This window comes from Rhinolophus sinicus, chromosome 2 (genome assembly GCF_057876585.1).
Source record: "Rhinolophus sinicus isolate RSI-liver-muscle chromosome 2, RSI-T2T, whole genome shotgun sequence".
NCBI classification, from domain to species: domain Eukaryota; kingdom Metazoa; phylum Chordata; class Mammalia; order Chiroptera; family Rhinolophidae; genus Rhinolophus; species Rhinolophus sinicus.
In genome coordinates this window covers 167760352-167778189 of record NC_142502.1, presented here as the reverse complement: position 1 = coordinate 167778189, position 17838 = coordinate 167760352, and the positions used below count along the sequence as shown (strand labels likewise).

Below are 17838 nucleotides of genomic sequence, written 5' to 3'. Positions count from 1 at the left end.
ATTTTTAGTAGTTAAGCTCTGAACCATTATATCACCTGAGGGTAATTAAAAATCATATATCTTTATGACAAGAAATTTTCCATTGGGAACAACTCAGTAATATGCAATAGGCACTGGCGTTTCTTATATCTTTATCAGTCGTAGATACAACACAGTATTTAAGTATCTCTTTAATGACCAAGTCACTTAGCTAGTCTGTGGCTGAAGAGGAACTTATAGTCAGATATTATAAGTCTAAATATGATTCTTATTTTACCTCAGATCATGAACCATGGCAAGAAAAGAAGTGTCTAGTTTTTTTCTGGGAGAATTTTTGCTTCCTTACCTGAGCATAGAGACATCCAGGCGCAAGTTTGCAACCCCTTGCTTTGGGGCAGATGAACTTTAACGGCCATTCCAACACAGCTGCAAGGACAGCTTTCCCAGTTCTAAATATTTGTTTGTTTATCAATTTACCTGGCAGAGCATGAAATGCACTGAATGCTTGATAATTTTTTTATGTAATTATTCCCTTTTAGATTCTGAATTTTAAAAAACGACATATGGCGATACTAGGTTTTACAACCATATCACTGCTAGCGTGAAATGTTTATTAACTGTGCCTGATAAATCAGTTTTCCAAATCTGGTTGGGTCAGAAAATATGGTATCATTAATTATTTACACAGCTTAATCAATGTTGTAGTATTAGATAGTAAATTGTAGCAATAGAGGGATTGGATATCACCAAATTCTATTTACGGTCTCTCCAAGCCAATGGTATTTACAGGACTATTATAAAACACATGGGATTTTGTTGTGCTTTTTCAAGATTGTAATTCTCCTAAGTTCCAATCTGAGGTAGGTTATCTCTGTGTATGGTTCATATGAGTTGTGGAGGTGATGCTCAGTACAAGGGGTGGTCAATAAATTAGGGAAAACCTGGATGCATTTTGAAAACCAGTGGAGGGGGACACCCAAGCGGGCTAGCATTGTATTAGATGGTGACTTCAAACCCTGAGAAGCAGGCAAAGAAAGGAGAAGCCAGGTGTTCTCCATCTTCTGTCTTGGCTATTTTGGATGGCCTCACAGAAGTTAATTTCCACTCAAGTATCTTCCAGTTCCTATTGCCTTCTCTTGTGGTGCGGAGTGTCTACAGTTTTGCCTTTCAGATGTTTCCGCTTAGTTTTGATATTTACAGACTAATTCAGGAAGGTGGACGATACCATGATACCTTATTACCTTAGACCCATTTTTAGTTTTTATCCACTTTTTCAAGAAACATTTTTAACGCATTTACTCATGCACGTTGTTGTAGATGTGGGCTTGGGAGATGCAAAAGTCATTATTCTTCAATGACCTTTCTATCTAGCACTTCTGAATAGTAATTCTCTGTGGTAGTTTATTTTATGTGTCAGCTTGGCTAGGCCACCGTACCTAAGTATTTGGACAACACTGGTCTGACTGTTCCTGTATGGGGAATTTTGAAATGAGATTAACATTTAAATCAGTAGATATTGAGTAAAGTAGATTACCCTCATTATGTGGGTGGGCGTCATCCAATCGGTTGAAGGTCTTAATAAGAAACAATTACCTTCCTGGAAGAAGGAATTCTGCCAGAAAGCTGCCTTTAGATTTCAACTGCAACTCTTCATTGGGTCTTCAGCCTGCTGGCTTATTCTGTGGATATTGGACTTGTCAGCCGTCACAGTCATGTGAGCCAATTTGTTAAAAGAAATCGTTCTCTTTGTGAACACACACACACACACACACATACACACACAGATACATACATTCTGTTGGTTGTGTTTCTCTGGAGAGCCCTAACTAATACACTTTCTGTAGTAGAAGTGGGAAATGTCACTAATGAAGTGATAACTTGTTTTAATGACTCATTTTTCTTATGACTTTGATCTTTATTTTAGATAATGCTCTACAAATTTACGGTGATTTATGGTTTTCAAAGGGCTGTCACATGAATTTCCCCATTTGTAGTTTATAAAACTTGGACAGGAAATTAGGACATAACCACATTTTGTTGATTTGAAAAGTATTTTCCAGAGAGTTTATTACTTATTTAAAATCAGCTATGAAGTGATAGCATTGTATTTAGTACTCAGATTTCCTTCTTTGTAGTGTAGTGATTTTCTTATGACATGTTGCTGAATCTTTGAGTATATGAGAATGTTATGTCATGGCAGAAGCAATATATATGTATATATATTAGGTTGGTGCAAAAGTAATAAAGTAATTGCAGGTTTTGCAATTATTTTTAACCTTGTATAGCTATATCAGAATAATGCATACTGGAAAAAAATCTATGGCCCTTGTTGTAAGAAAAAACATTAGAAAGAAAATCTACAGGTGACATAGGGGCACATCAGTTTAGGTTCACAGAGAGGGCTGTTCCTAATGCCCCAATGGGACAGCCCTCGCTACTTTCTTGTATTGGTTTAGGAGGGCAGGAAGGTGTCCCCCCCCCCCCCCCCCGTGCTTGAGCTTTATGACATCTTTTGGGAACAGAGAGAATCAAACACAGTAATGACTGTTTGAAGGTCCTGGAAGCCAGGAATGCTAAGCAATGTTTTATTAGAAATATGCAGACTATCAGGCTCTCTTATTATCCACACGGCTCAGCCAGCTGTTGATCCTTATCACTTGGGGACAATTCCTTTAAGGCAGCCATCTTTGAAAAAGTCATAGATGTGTCTTGGTTCGGTGAAAATCAGACATAGGACAATAAACCAATCAAATAAAAATAATTTAAACACCCTGAGTTGTCCTCACAGAAGTTAATTTCCACTCAAGTATCTTTCAGTTCCTATTGCCTTCTCTTGTGGTGCTTTTTGATGCCTTCCATTACAGCCCTAAACTTGGCTTTGACTATAGGTGGAACATTAGTTTCTCTAACTAAGGGATTTTACCCTAAAGCTAGTTTTTGAAAGTCTACCCTTACCAGCTCAGCAATAGCAATGATTAGTATATGGAAACAAAATTGTGTGTAGAATATTAGGCTCACCCATTTTGTCGCAAATGGCACTATTTCATCTTTTCTTATGGCAGAATAGTATTCTATTGTGTATATATACCACATCTTTATCCGATCATCTATCAAAGGATACTGGTTGTTTCCATGTCTTGAGATTATTATGCTAAGTGAAATAAGTCATGCAGAAAAAGTTGAAAACCCTATGACTTCACTGATATGTGGGGTATAAAACTGAAAGCAACAAAGGAACAAGACAAAAAAATGAAGAAACAAAAACTCATAGACACAGACAATAGTTTAATGGTTACCAGAGGGTAAGTGGGGATGGTCGTAGTAGATGAGGGTAAAGGGGATCAAATATATGGTGATGGAACTAGAACTCACTCTGGGTTGTGAACACACAATGTGATATATAGATGATGTGTTGCAGATTTGTACACTTGAAACCTACGTAATTTTACTAACCATTGTCATCCAGTAAATTCTGATTAAAAAAAAATTAGGCTCTCAAGTGGAGGTTCAATTAAAAAAAAATAAAACTTTTTTTTTTTTTTTTTACTGAAAAATCAAGGGATTGTAAAGTAGCTAACCTTTGGTATTAGCATTGACACAGGGAGTGAGTTGAACCACACTGCTGGTGGTTCATAGCTGTCAGCGACTGTGCCTGATGCATCTTTGCCTCCCCACATTTCCCGCACAGGGGAGGCTCCGTAAGTCATTACTTCGCACATGAATGGATATTTGATGCCAATGAAGTGCTCTTGCTGGGGCATGTACTTTATTTCACACGAAGGATAAATTGGGCAATAGGCCCCTTCAAATTTAGGCTTGTACGTCCAAATGGCTCCTGGGCATGTCCTGCTTAAAATGGGAGCACCTGAGATGCCTTCCCCTGGGCGTGTTCTCCATCGGTATAACTGAAAGGAATGCCCGGGTTAGGGACCACACAACTTCCATGGTTGTTTGTTGGCTGCCTCCTATGTCATCTGTATCTAAGATTATAAAGGCATGGGCATAATTAGGACTCGTTTTACATCCCAGGGAAAGTGGGACTTTTTTCATCTGTGATGCTAGTCAATCTCCCCCTCAGGTATTGTGGCTCTCTTGTGAGTGTACCTCAAAATGGATGAGATTTGAGCACAACCTGTCACAGGCAGTTGTGGCAGGGTTATTAGGTGACAAGTGAATTGTTCCATTTCTGCAGGACATTTGCTGAAGTCGGAAGCACAATGAGACAGGAGACCTAGATTCTTCTCGTAGAAGGTACGTGGGGTTTGTGTGATGATTTGTTTCTCTGACCTTAATTTCCTTTTCTATGGTTGGTTTAAGTACTCTTCCTAGTTACCTCCCACTAAATGACCTCAAAGTTTGTTGAAGGGTTTTCCAGATGAGTGTTAATTCCAGGTGTTAAAATGTGAGTTAGTAAAATTGTCTTGAGAGATTAAGTTTTGGCGCCAACCAAACCTTCACAGGCACTGTCTCTACTACATACAATGTGTGTTGCCACGCAGCAGCCTACCTGTCTGTCTCCTTGTACCAGCCCCTAAAGCAAGGAGAGTCTGTGAGACTAATCCTTTCAAGGACTTTGCTTCACCTTTGAGCTTGCACCTTATGTCTCCCTGTTTGGCCCCAGAAAGATGGCTGGTTAGCCAATGACGAGTAAGATTCCCCATGGAGGGGGCACCCAAGCCAGGCGCAGTCATGTGGGGACCAACAGGAGAACCCACGGGGTTCATAGAGGTGGGCACAGCCCCCCACCTTCCCCTGGCTAAGGAGAGCTTCTGCCTCTGTGGCTGCATTCCTTCCCACAGCCTGAAGGGGAAGTGATTCAATGATGTGCTCTCCATCTATTCATATGCATAAAGGTTTTGTCCCTTGGGGAAGTACATACATCCTGAGACTTATGGTTCAGCTGCCTGCAGGCAAGGGTGATTGGCTTGAATCAGTTTCCTATTATGATGTATAGGATTCACAGATCTTGAGATTGACAAGCTTTATCCCCACCTAACTAATAAAAGCTAATGCATAGGCCCCATTCGACACCCACCCCAGTCCTTGAGGCTGCTGGTCCCTTGGCCCCACTTCACTCTATTCACGGCTACTGTCTTTTCTTAACCCTGCACCACCCTCCTGGCTCCCCACAACCCTCGTCACTCGGGTTGCAACAAATGTTTATGTTTTAGTATTTTGCAAACTTATCTGTAAAATTGACAAAATAATAGTTCCTTCCTTATAATGTTATTGTGATGATTAAATTATGTATTGCATTTGTAATGATTAGCAAATAGCCAGGCTTAGGATAACACTGAATAAATATTGCATATTAGGAGGGAGAGAGAGATATTATTACTAAATTTTCAATGTCAACTGACATTTTAACCTTCAAAGTGAGAAATGAAACGTAACGAAAAGAATTTATTCCAAGTCTTATACTGCAGGAGACTATCACTGACCACCATACAAGGAATGAATGCAGAAAAGTCAATTTTGTACTTCTAAGCATATAGAATACTTTAAGCTGATTTTTCTTCGGAACAAAAAATATGCTCTTTGCTGAGGGGTGCCAGAGCAAACTTACATTTGTAAAGTCTTTTTTTAAACTTAAAAAGGTCATAAATCCACATAATTATACCAGTGGAAGAATTATCTACATGTGTGTGTAAATGTATTTGTCAGTGTGTTTATCAGTTATATTTTAAATATTTTTTTCAAATGATCAACTTTCCCAAGTTTGAGAAAAAAAACAACAAAACAAAACAAAAAACCCCAAAAGAAATGAAATATCTCTCTTTCCTGGCCTCATTTACCAATTTCGCTGCAATCCCTTCAAACTTCCTCCATAAAATGTAGCTACTTTTAGTAGTTTCTTGTGTATATTTTCAGAGTTTCCTTATCCAAACTTAATTCTTCCCTTTTGTTTTCATGAAAGGGAGCTTTTTTATGCCTTTCTGCATCTTGCATTTTTACTTAACTTTATTTATATCCTGTAAATATTTCCACATAGTGGGGCAGATTGTATTTTTCAAAAGTAGCAGCAACACTAGCTTCTCACCCTACCTGCTCTTGTTCCAATGTGACTTTGACCGTCTTCTTAAGAGATGATTTGATTTCCCTCTCCTTGAATCTGAATGGTATTGTGACCGTGGAGGAAGTGATATTATGTGATGAGGGTAGGACAAAACAGGCAATACAGGTTCCTTCTGGCTTTCTTTTTAGGATGCTGCTCTAGGATGCTGTAAGGAAGCCAAAGCAATCACATGGAGAGGCCATGTGTAGATGCTGCAGCTTCAGCCTCAGTTGAGGTTCCAAACTCCCGCATTCAGTACCATACCTGTGAGTGAGCAGACCTTTCCTGTATTTCAGCCTCCAGCAGTGGAGTCAATGCCAAGGCTTCAAGTCTTCCCAGTTGAGGCCCCGTAAAGGGTGGAAAGAAATAAGTTGCTTCTACTGTGCCCTTTCTGAATTCTTGACCTAGAGTATCCATGAACGTAATAAAATCATTGTTTTGCATCACTAAGTTTGGGATAGTATGTTATGTGGCAGTAGTAACTAGAAGGGAATGTCTGCATCCATTTTTGCAGCTTTGTCGTATTCTATTGTAGAGCTATACCATATTTAACTACATCCCCATAGATAAGAACTTGGGTGGATACAATTTTTGGCTTTTGCAAAAAATCCTCTAATAAATGACCTTGCAAATATTTTAAATAAGTGCAGGCATACTTATGAATAAATTTTCTGAAGTGGGATTTCTGAGACAAGGGTAAATGAATTTGAAACATTGATTGATGTTTCCCAGTTGGCTCTTATAGGGGTTGTATGCATTTACATTCACACCTGCAGTATCTAAGAGGGCTCTCTCAATACAGTCTTACTAAAGTATGTTGTGGAGCTTTCAGTTTTTTGCTATTCTAATGAGTGCAAAATGGTATTTTGTGATTACAGTTTGCATTTCTTTTACCATGTGTAAATTTGAAAAACTTTCTATATGTATATACTTTTATGTAAACTATCTTTTTAGATCCTATTTCAATGTATAGGTTCTTATATATATTAATTAGTCCTGTTTCTACAAAATTATTTGCAGATATTTTTCTTGTCATTTTCTTTTGACTTTTTTTTTTTACAATATTTTATGTGATGTTGGAGATTTTGATTTTTATGTAATTGAAATTATTGTATGGAACCACAAGAGACCCTGAACAGACAAAACAATCTTGAACAAGAAAAAGAGAGTTGGAGGCATTACACTTATTGATTTCAAAATATATCACAAAGCTACCATTATCAAAACAGTATGGCGCTGGCATATGCGTAAAAACAGACATATAGACAAACGGAACACAATAGAGAGCCTAGAAATAAATCCATGCATTTATTGTCTACTAATCTTCAACAAAGGTGCCAAGGAAATACAATGGGATAGGATATTCTCTTCAATAAATAGTATTGGGAAATCTGGATACCCACATACGAGTACAAGAGAATGAAATTGGACCTTTATCTCACACACTCATACAAAAATCATCTCAAAATGAACTGAAGACTTAAATACAAGAAATGAAATGATAAAGTTGCTAGAAAAAATCATAAGGAAAATATATCTTGATACTGGTCTGAGCAATTGATGATTTTAGGTATGAGCACAAAAGTAAGGTAACAAAAGCAAATGTAGACAAGTGGGATTGAATCAAACTAAAAAACTTCTACATAGTAAAGGAAACAATCAACAGGGTGAAGAAACAACCTATGAAATGGGAGATAATATTTGCAAACCATACATTTGAAAAGGAGTTAATATCCAAAATATAAGGAATTCAAACAACTCTATAGCAAAACAAAACAAAACAAAACAAAAACAAAAACAAAACAACAACAACAGAAAAACACCAAATAACCCAATTATAAAATGGTCAAAGAACCTAAATAGACAATTTTTCACAGAAGATATACAGGTAGCAAACAAATATATGAAAAGGTGCTCACATCACTAATTATTGGTTAAATGCAAATAAAAACCACAATGATATATAACCTTACACATGTTAGAATTGCTATTATCTAAAAGTCAAAATAGAATAAGTGTTGGCAAGGATGTGGAAAAGGGAACCCTTGTACACTCTTGGCAAGAATGTAAATTGATACAGGCATATGGAATATAGTATGAAAGGTCCTCAAAAAATTAAAAATAGAACTACCATATTAACCAACAATCTCACTATGGGTAAATACAGAGGGTACCAAAAAAAGTGTATACATTTTAAGAAAGCAAAACACTGTATTAAAATTGTAATACTCAATATATACCATTAACAAAAGATGAATACAAGTCACGGTTGACTTCTGCAATTACAAGAGATGCTCAAAGTGGTTACCATCAACATAATTTTAATACAGTGTTTTCCTGTCTTAAAATGTGTATCCATTTTTTTGGCACCCCCTGTATATATCTAAAGGAAACTATATTAGCATCTCTAAAAGATATCTGCACGACAATGTTCATTGCGACTATCACAATATCCAAGATATGGAAACAACCTAAGTGTCCATCGACAGATGAATAAATAAAGACAATAAAGACAAAATATATGAATATATGATGGCATATGATTCAGTCATAGAAAAAGAAAAAGAAGGAAATCCTACCATTTTTACAACATGGATGAACCTGGAGGACAGAATGCTAGGTGAAATAAGTCAGACAGAGAAAGACAAATACCACATAATCCAAATTACATGTGGAATCAAAAACTCAGAGTAGAATGGTGTTTGCCAAGGACTGACAGATAGAGGAAATAGGGAGCTGTTTCAAAGGGTACTGACTTTCAATTGTGTAGGATGAATAAGTTGTGGAGATGTAATATATAGCATGGAGACTATAGTTAAGAATACTGTATTGTATATACAGTGCTTGATATTTGCTAAGAAATTAGATCGTAAGTGTTCTCACTACACACGCGCGCACACACACACACACACACACACACAGTAACTATCTGAGATGATGGATATGTTAATTACCTTGATTGTGGTAAATCATCTCACAATGCATACAGATATTAGAACATCACAATTTGCACCTTAAATTTATTTTAAAATAGTTGTTAATTATACCTCAATAAACCTGGAAAAAGTATAAGTAAAATAAAGAATGAATGTGGAATTTGATGAGTTTTTTAAAACTTGTTTTTAGATAATCATATGATATGTTTTGTCCAATGAACTCTTAATAATATACTGGATTTTAGCTTTGACTCATCCCTTCTTTTTTGCAATTTTGTCGAGTTTTGGTTTAATTGTTTTAATTGCTTCGTAAACGAATTTGAACATTTTCTTTATTCCATTGCTGTCATCTTCTTAATGGTTTGCCTAAAATAGTGTGCAATTTGTGTCCCAAAGGTCACTATGAAGCTTTGAGAGATTAAGGTGTACTGGAACTTCAACACCTGACACATGAAATTCCATTACGTTCTTGTCTCTAGTGTTCAGCTGTTGTTGAGCCTGATATAAATTAGGTATTTTATTCTTTGTGGGTATTACTCTGTTTCTCTGGAAACTTCTAGAATATTTCCTTTCTTCAATATTCTTCCAATTTTCTTTCTTTATATTTTTACCTTTAATTCTGATAAATTGTCACTGATTTTTTAGAAATTATTTCTACATTTTCTTTACTTTTTCATTCCCAGACATCTATTGTATATATGCTAAATTTTCTTTTAAAGTTTTAAATCATTTTGTCATTCTTCATGACTTTTGAGAGAGTTCCTTTGTTAGATCTTCCAGGAAGCAATTTTGTTATCCTAGTCTACATATATAGTTATATTTCTTGTCCATTAAATTCTTTATATTTTTGAACCCATATTTCTATTTGTCCTGCTCTGAGTTACTGCTATCCTCATTGATCTCTTTCAATGTATTTTAAAATGCTTATTTAAAAATTTTAAACTATCTGGTCCAATATTTGTGCCTCACCAAGCATGGGTTGTTTATTCTGTACTCTCTCTATCTTCTTATAAATTATAGTTGTGCCTCTCAGTAACTGGCTATTCTTGCTTGGGAGCTCATTTTATCCCAGCAATGTCAGTTATCTTTGTTGGTACTGGATAAATAAGAGGACAAATAGTGCATGCCAGGATAGTCTGGGCTTGACTATCCCCATGTAGTATTCTCATTAAAGAGACAACTCTGCCCCTTAGACATTTCTCTTATCTTTGCTTTGGGTACTGATGTTTTGTAGGAACTTTGCTCCCTTTGTTATATTTGACATTTTGGTTAATTGATAAAATATCTACTTAAAAAATCAACACCATTCCCACAATATCAGGAGTAACTTCCAGAAAAAAACAAAAAACAAAAAAGAAACACATTTTCTTCATTTGTGTGTCTGGTGACTTCAACATTGTCATGCACATGACAGGGGCTCAACAAATGTTTGTTGAATGAATAAGAGTGATCTGTAAGTTCAACTCGATTGCAATAAAATTTCCAATATAATTTTTAAGAGGGATTTTTCAAAGTCCTTCTAACATTGATATGGAATTATAATGGCTAATCATTGCTATGGCCACAACTGAAAATAGAATGAGAGAGAAATCATCTTGCTAAATAGTAAAATAAATTACAAAGTCATAGTAACAGAAATGGTGAGTGGTTGTATGGTAACAAAAAAATAGATCAATGGAGTAGAGATGAAGAATAGGGCACCCAGAAACAGCTTCATGAATATAAAGAGACTTTAGATACTCTAGTGTTTCTGGATTTCTCTTACTAGGATTTCTCTTTCTATTAGGTATGCATTTTACAAATGTGTTCTTTGGGGTTTTTGTTTCCACTTTTTTTTTTTCTAATTTGAAGGAGTTCATCGGCATATTATAAACTAGTCTCTTGTCAGTTTTAAACATGGAAAACATCTTCCAGTCTGTCACCTTCCTGTTCGCTATGTCAAAATGGTATGCTAAGAGTAACTTCAAGAGACTAGAGAGAATGCTGCAATTTTCCAGACAAAAATTTTGCTTGAAAATGTGAAGAAGGACATGACTAGAATAAATACTCCTAATTATACAGCTGAAGGCAAAATGCTCATGAAATTTTAGGATGAACCTTGAGACTTCAAAGACATTTTGTGCAGTAGCAGGTCCTATAAGGCTGTATCCCTAGACCTCATTAATGTGTCCTGTCATTCTCCCTTACCTGGAGGGAGTACTTGAGGAGGATAGTTAAGAATCTGAGAATAAAATCTCAAATCCTTTGCCTGGCACAGCAGGACTTTTTAGGTCCCCCTAGCTCTCTTTTTCATCTACTTCTGTTCCCTCACAAGACCTTATGTATCAGCCATACTAGATGACTAATTTATTAAAATACATTTTGGCTCACTTATTCACTGAAATAGTTTTCCAGATTGCTTTTTCTTATTGTGTAATGAAGCTGATAGTGAATTGCTTCTTGTCATACCTGGAACCACTGCCCAAACTGATTTTCAACTCTGTATTTCACTGAAAACTACGTGTGTGTGTGTGTGTGTGTGTGTGTGTGTGTGTGTGTGTGTCTGTCTGTCTTCTGCTATGGGTTGAACTGATGCCTCCCCACATTCACATGATGGAGTCCTAATTCCCAGGACTTCAGGATGTGACCCTTTTTAAAAATAGGCTGGATGCAGATATAATTGGTTCAGATGAGCTTTTTAGGATGGCTGCTAATCCTCTGTGACCAGTGTCTTTATAAAGAGGGAAAATTGGGTCTCAGAGATAAGCTCAGAGAGAACACTGTGTAAGGAGACTCATGGGGAAGGTGTCCATCTAAAAGCCAAGGAGAGAGGCCTGGAACAGATCTGTCTCTCATGGTCCTCAGAAGGAAACAACCCTGCTGATAACCTTGATTTCAAACTTCCAGCCTCCAGAACTGTGAGACAATATATTTCCCTTGTTTAAGCCACACAGTCTGTGGCACAACGTTACAGCAGCCCTAGCCAAGGTTATACTCCCATCCCTCAAATTAGCAATTAGTTGTTTTTGAGAACCATTCTGATAAAGACATTGAGATTTTTGGTTTGATGGTTTTTACTTTGTTTTAAAATGACATATATCCTAAATATAGTTACTTGGTATGTAACAGTAAGTAGAAAATCACAAGCCACATTTAGATGTGGGTGCTGGGGATATGTTTAGTCTTACTTATCAGCTAAAGAACCATTTCCTACAGAGGAGCCTCATCAAATAATTAAAATTTAAGTCTAATAAAAAATGACAATTATAGATTAATAGATGTCTTGTATGTGCCGGGTCAGTTGCAGGTAGTGGAAGCTGTTAATTTTAAGTCCACATGCTAAGAGTCCGCTTGTAATAGTTTTGTGATGCACCAGAAATGAACCAACGCGAGACAGAATGACAAATAGTGGAGAAAAATTATGGAGTGGAGGATGCGACCCATAGTTCATTCATTAATTTAGTAAACACCAATTATATCAGGTGCCATGTGATGATTTGGGGATATAAAGATAAGGATGATATAACAGTGGGAGAAGAGCTATGAGAACAGGAAGAAAGAGCACCTCTGTGTAGAGGAGGTGGAATGGAAGGAAAGGGGAATTTTGAGTTGAGGACTGAATGGCCAGGAAGGGTGGTGGGGGGAGGACTCCTTTTCCAGGCAGAACAAACAGTACATTCAAATGGATACAGACAAAACACAGTAGGAGATGGTGCTGGAGAGGTAGAATGATACAAGATTGGTAGGGTCTTGAATGCCATGGTAAGGACTTTGGACTTTGCTTTTCAGTCAATGCTACGCCATACAAAACCCTGGTAGTAGTGTAACAAATAGTCCAGGGTGAATACAGTAGGCCTGCTATAGGAGAGCCCAGTGTTTTCTTCTTGACCTTTCTCCAGATGTTCAAATGGAAAACCTCCTACTCCTTTCATACCTAAAAGTGTCCATAGTGTCTTGAACTCATGAGAAGCAGAGGTCATTTCTTTATTCCATACACATTCATTGAGATTTTAGGATGCCCAGAATAGTGCCCCAAGCTTTAGTGTAGAGTAAGGGGGATGACTTAGATACTTTGTCTTTTAAAAGTTGCAATGGACGGGTCCTCTAAAGCCTACCTTTAGATGAAAAATACAAAAAGACTGTGCTCAGTGCCTGAGAGAAGAAGTTCTTCCAAGGAAATGAAGGGTCAGGCAAAGCCTTACTTGGTTTCAAAGAGAGATAAGAGTGAGCTTTCAGAAGGAATTTACTTCCAGATGAGAAGAGACAAACACTATAAATTATATATATATATATATATATATATATATATATATATATACATACACACACACACATATATATGTATATATATATATACACATACACATATACACATATATGTATATATATATATTTACATTTATATATATAAATATATATTTATATATATGATTTATTTATGTATTGATATATTTATGTATTGATTGATTGTGTTTGGCACTGTCCTGTAATATTCACGATATTCTTTGAGGTATGGATGTTTATGTCCATTTTACAGTTGGGTAAATCCAGATCTTGTCTTAACTTAGCAATAAATAGATGAACTTCAGTCTATTTATTGAGTTTATGCTATTAACCATTCAAGTATCCTCTCCCCATCCATCTCATAGAAAATATGCCAATTCCAAAGACCAGTTACAATTCTCCCTGTCACAATGTCATTAGACTCTGCAGCCCAAACCCCATATTTCAGGAAAGTCTTAATACCTGTGTCTTGAAACCAAGGGATAAATGTGTGTAATCCAAATCTTTCAGCTGTAAGTTATACCCTAGGTTAATATCCTATTTTCACAGTAGCACCGAAATAAAATATTTGTGCTCTAGAAACAGAATGTAAATCCCGTGTACTTAGGGTCATGACTTTAAATGTCCTGTTCTGAGTCCTCTGTTATTTTACGCCCAGTTGATCTCAACATCTTGTGGCTACACCCAGGCCACAAATGGTCAAGCTGGTGTGGAACCTGGTTGCATGTTGGAGATTGCAAAACACTTCTTTGCCTAGGTCTGGGCCAGCTACTTAATCTGCTGGGCCCAAAGCAAAAAAACCAAAAGGGCTTTTGCTCAAAAAGCAGGAAAAAAATGCCATTACGTGTACTAAAATAAATAGCTTTCTCCTTCCTTTGATGGTCTCTATCTTCCTTGACTTGTCATAGTGTCTTTTACTTACTATACAATGTTATCCTAAGTATGGAAAATTAAATTTTAAATAATTAGCATGCATTTTACCATTCATCTTCATATTGCCCAATGCCAGTTTTAAATGCAAATCTAAAAGCATTTAGTCATTATGTGGTATCACCAAAATCACACGATTCATATTTCTCAGGACATGCATATATTCTGCATGAGAGGAAATAGATACACAAAGATAACTCATTCTTTTTTTTTTTTTAATTTCACTTGACACATGAGCATCTACCAACATTGTCTACCTTTAGCTTATTGGTGAGTCAGGACTGAAAGGTAAGAAAGGGTATCATAGGTTTCCTTGGTCTCTGTGTCTTTGAACATCATCGTCTTCTTTCTGAGTTTGAAGCAAATTCTGTTCTAGAGGAAAGCACAGCCTCTTGGGGCTATCAGTGCCCCTGCTTACTTAGTTGTAGATGGAACATGCTTATCTTATACTTGCTTTGAGTCTGGCTGAACTCCCATGAATCCTGAATTCACTGGAATTCTGTGTTCCCGGGGCATCTCCGATGTTCTGTGCAAACAGGCAGTAAAGGAACAGAGCAGACATGCGTATCTGCACGTTGCACGTATCTCCTTCACTCACAATCATGCTTCCTTGTCCCATTGGGCTTCATTTACAACACATAAATTCAAAGATAAATTATGAAGAATTTCAAGAAAGGGACAGCAGAGCATTAAACCAAACACAGGTGCCTTTTGAACGTGGGCCCCTGTGAGACTGTACAGGTTGCACACCCATGAAACCAACCCTGCCCGGCCCAACTTCAAGGATTCCCACTTTGAACTTCATCCAATGTTAATGGCATTGTACCTGATGAGAAAGAAAAAACACTGTGGTGACAAAATGCTCAGGGATGAAAACACTAGAACTGCCAATAAACAATTTCATGAGCTCCTTCGCTGAGTTGAATACTTCTTGTACATTTTAATTCTCATGAGAGGAGAGGCAATGTAAGGTGCTGGTATGGTAATTGCTCTGTAGTGCTACATTCAGGGGCTCTGTGTTCTGGTTCCAGCTTTGCCATCACTGAGCATGACACAAGCTGTCTGAGTGCCAATATTCTCATCTGTAAAATGGGGATAATACTGACAACCTGATAGGGCGACTGTGAGAAGTAAATAATGGGTGATATATGCACGTAACAGGTGATAATAAATGGAGTTTCTCAGTCCCACTTTGGAGATTTGTTGATTCTATGCTATAAGAACACTAGAGCAATAGAATACCCTCTTCTGAGGAAAATCTGGAAGGAGGGTTAAAGGCTTCTGCCAGTTGGCCCACAGCTTCGGTTCCAAGGATAGTTGCAGGCTGACTGTTCAGAGAGATTAAGTCTCTTGATATTCATGAGGTTTTATAATCTCAGTGAATTATTAAAGTTTTTGAAATTGTATTTTTGGTATCATCAATTATTTAATTATGGAATTGCCCATATGGGAGGAAACGAACTGCTGTGTGCATAAATTGTAACTTTGGACTTCTGTTATAACCTATGGCTAAAGTTGCCTATGTATATATTTATATATATATATATATATATATATATATATATATATATATATATCATATATATATACATATATACCATATATATCATATATACATATATATATATACACACATATATATATGACATATATATGATATAGATACATGTAGATGAATTTTATTCAATTTTCTCCATGGTTTTGCATGCAAATAAGTCCATTTCTCATTTCCTGGAAGACTAAGGGAACCAGCAAATGTTGGCTCGTCTGCTGCTTAGATCCCCTGTTCCCCTCCACCAAACTGGTACAGTGTTTATTTGTGCTTAGTTTTCTTTTTATTCTGTAGACCTGCAATTGTCGCAATCCCTGATGCATGACTATATGGGTCTATAAGAATGTATTCTTGGCTGGGGAAATGATTGCATGGTCCATTTTACACTTGACATCACACAGAAGTAAGCACAACTCTAAAGACAGGAGGAAGAGTGGCGAAGAGGAAGGAATCAGAGAGAGACTTGAAAGGCCCTTGACTTTTAAGGAAGCACTACACAAGCTGGCTGCTTTATCAGAGCCTGAGGCTGGGGGCTGCGAGCCAGACAGAAGTTCCACACACAGAGAACTTCAAAGTATCTGGCCTGGCCTGGGGATGTGTTAACATGGATCGAAGAGTCTTCCTGGTCCTACCTTTTCCTCCCCTAAGTATTCTCCCTCTAAAACGTGTGGCTGGTTTCAAACCACGCTCCATGTCTGCCCTGACAATAATATTTCTTAAACCCCTAGCCATTTTCCACTCCTAGGCCTAGGAAAGCATAACTAAATATTTTAAAAGGGTGTAGTAATTCATAGAGCAACTTAATGTTTTCTTCCTCTTTAACTCCAACTCCCTCATAGGCATTTGTCTTTCCTGACATTGAATGAAAATGTGGGAAGTTTTCATAGTTTCTCCATATAGTAAATTAAAAAAGGAAAAAATAAAAAAAATCTGGGTCATAGCTGGTCGGTCACAAGATCAGTAACTAAAGTGTATACTCCAGGTACAGACGGGTTGAAACAGTGAGAGGCTTTGGCAGTCATGACTCCCAACGTGCCCGCGCCTGAACCAGCCCAGGGTGTCCTAAAGGCATCAGTCCATGCTGCTGGGGCCTGCTGGGGTCGGCAAGGGTACCCGCGCACCCACACTGGCCCAAAACTTCTGTGTCTGTGATTTGGCTACTGGGGCATGCTGAGGGCCATGGTGGCTGCTGGCTCAGAGCTGGGAAAAATGCTGAAGGCAACTGTGGATGCCAGGAAACTGGTGATCGATGAAATGGTAGTGGAGTGCATTGGGAAGAATTTGGACACCTGTCTGTACAAAAATCGTTTTCCTCTAGATGGCTTCCCTCAGACTGTGAGGCAGGCAGAAATGCATGATGACCTCGTGGAGAAGAGGAAAGAGAAGCTTGATTCTGTGGTTGAATTTCACATCCCAGACTCTGCTCATTCGGAGAAGCACAGAAAGGCTGATTCACCCCCTGTGTGGCCGTTCCTGCCAGGAGGAGTTCAACCCCCGCAAAGGAGCTCACAAAAGATGACATCACTGGGGTACCTTTTGTTCACTGATCAGATGATAATGAAAAGGCCTTGAAATTCTGCATGGAGGCCGACCACGCTCCAAGTATCTAGCTGGTGGAGTACTACAGATAATGGGGGATCCATTCTGCCATCAATGCATCCCAGACCCCTAATGTCATGTTTGTGACATACCAGCAGCCTTCTCCAAAGCTACATCCTAGTAACAGGCCGGGGGAGATTCACCACTGCTCATCACCATCCCCCCACACCACACCCCTACCCACCTCCTCCCCCACCATTCTGCTCTTAAGTGCTGGGCGGAGGGGAGGGGTGGAGAGTGAAGAGTAGTGAGGGGCTCAAGAAAAATATCGGAAGAGCAGTAGTTTTGTAGTGAGGCAATTTCTTTTACATATAGTAAGAGTCTTAATTATAAGTAATTAACTTTTTAAAAATGGAAAGTATAAGTAGAAATAGGGAGACACAATACTATTTCTAAGAAATCAAGTTTTTATTTACTCTGGATTTGTGACAATATTTTTTAAAGCCAGTGCCCTAAGTCCTCAGCATTTTTCTCCAAACCTCATGGGTTTGCCAGCCCAGGAATGCAGGAAATCACAGTTATCC

At 37.7% G+C, this 17838-nt stretch overlaps 1 pseudogene; it reads left to right on the top strand.

Moving 5' to 3' along the window:
• The first annotated feature begins 16735 nt into the window (after positions 1–16735).
• On the top strand, positions 16736–17435 carry LOC109452553 (adenylate kinase 2, mitochondrial pseudogene; annotated as a pseudogene).
• Positions 17436–17838: the final 403 nt, after the last annotated feature.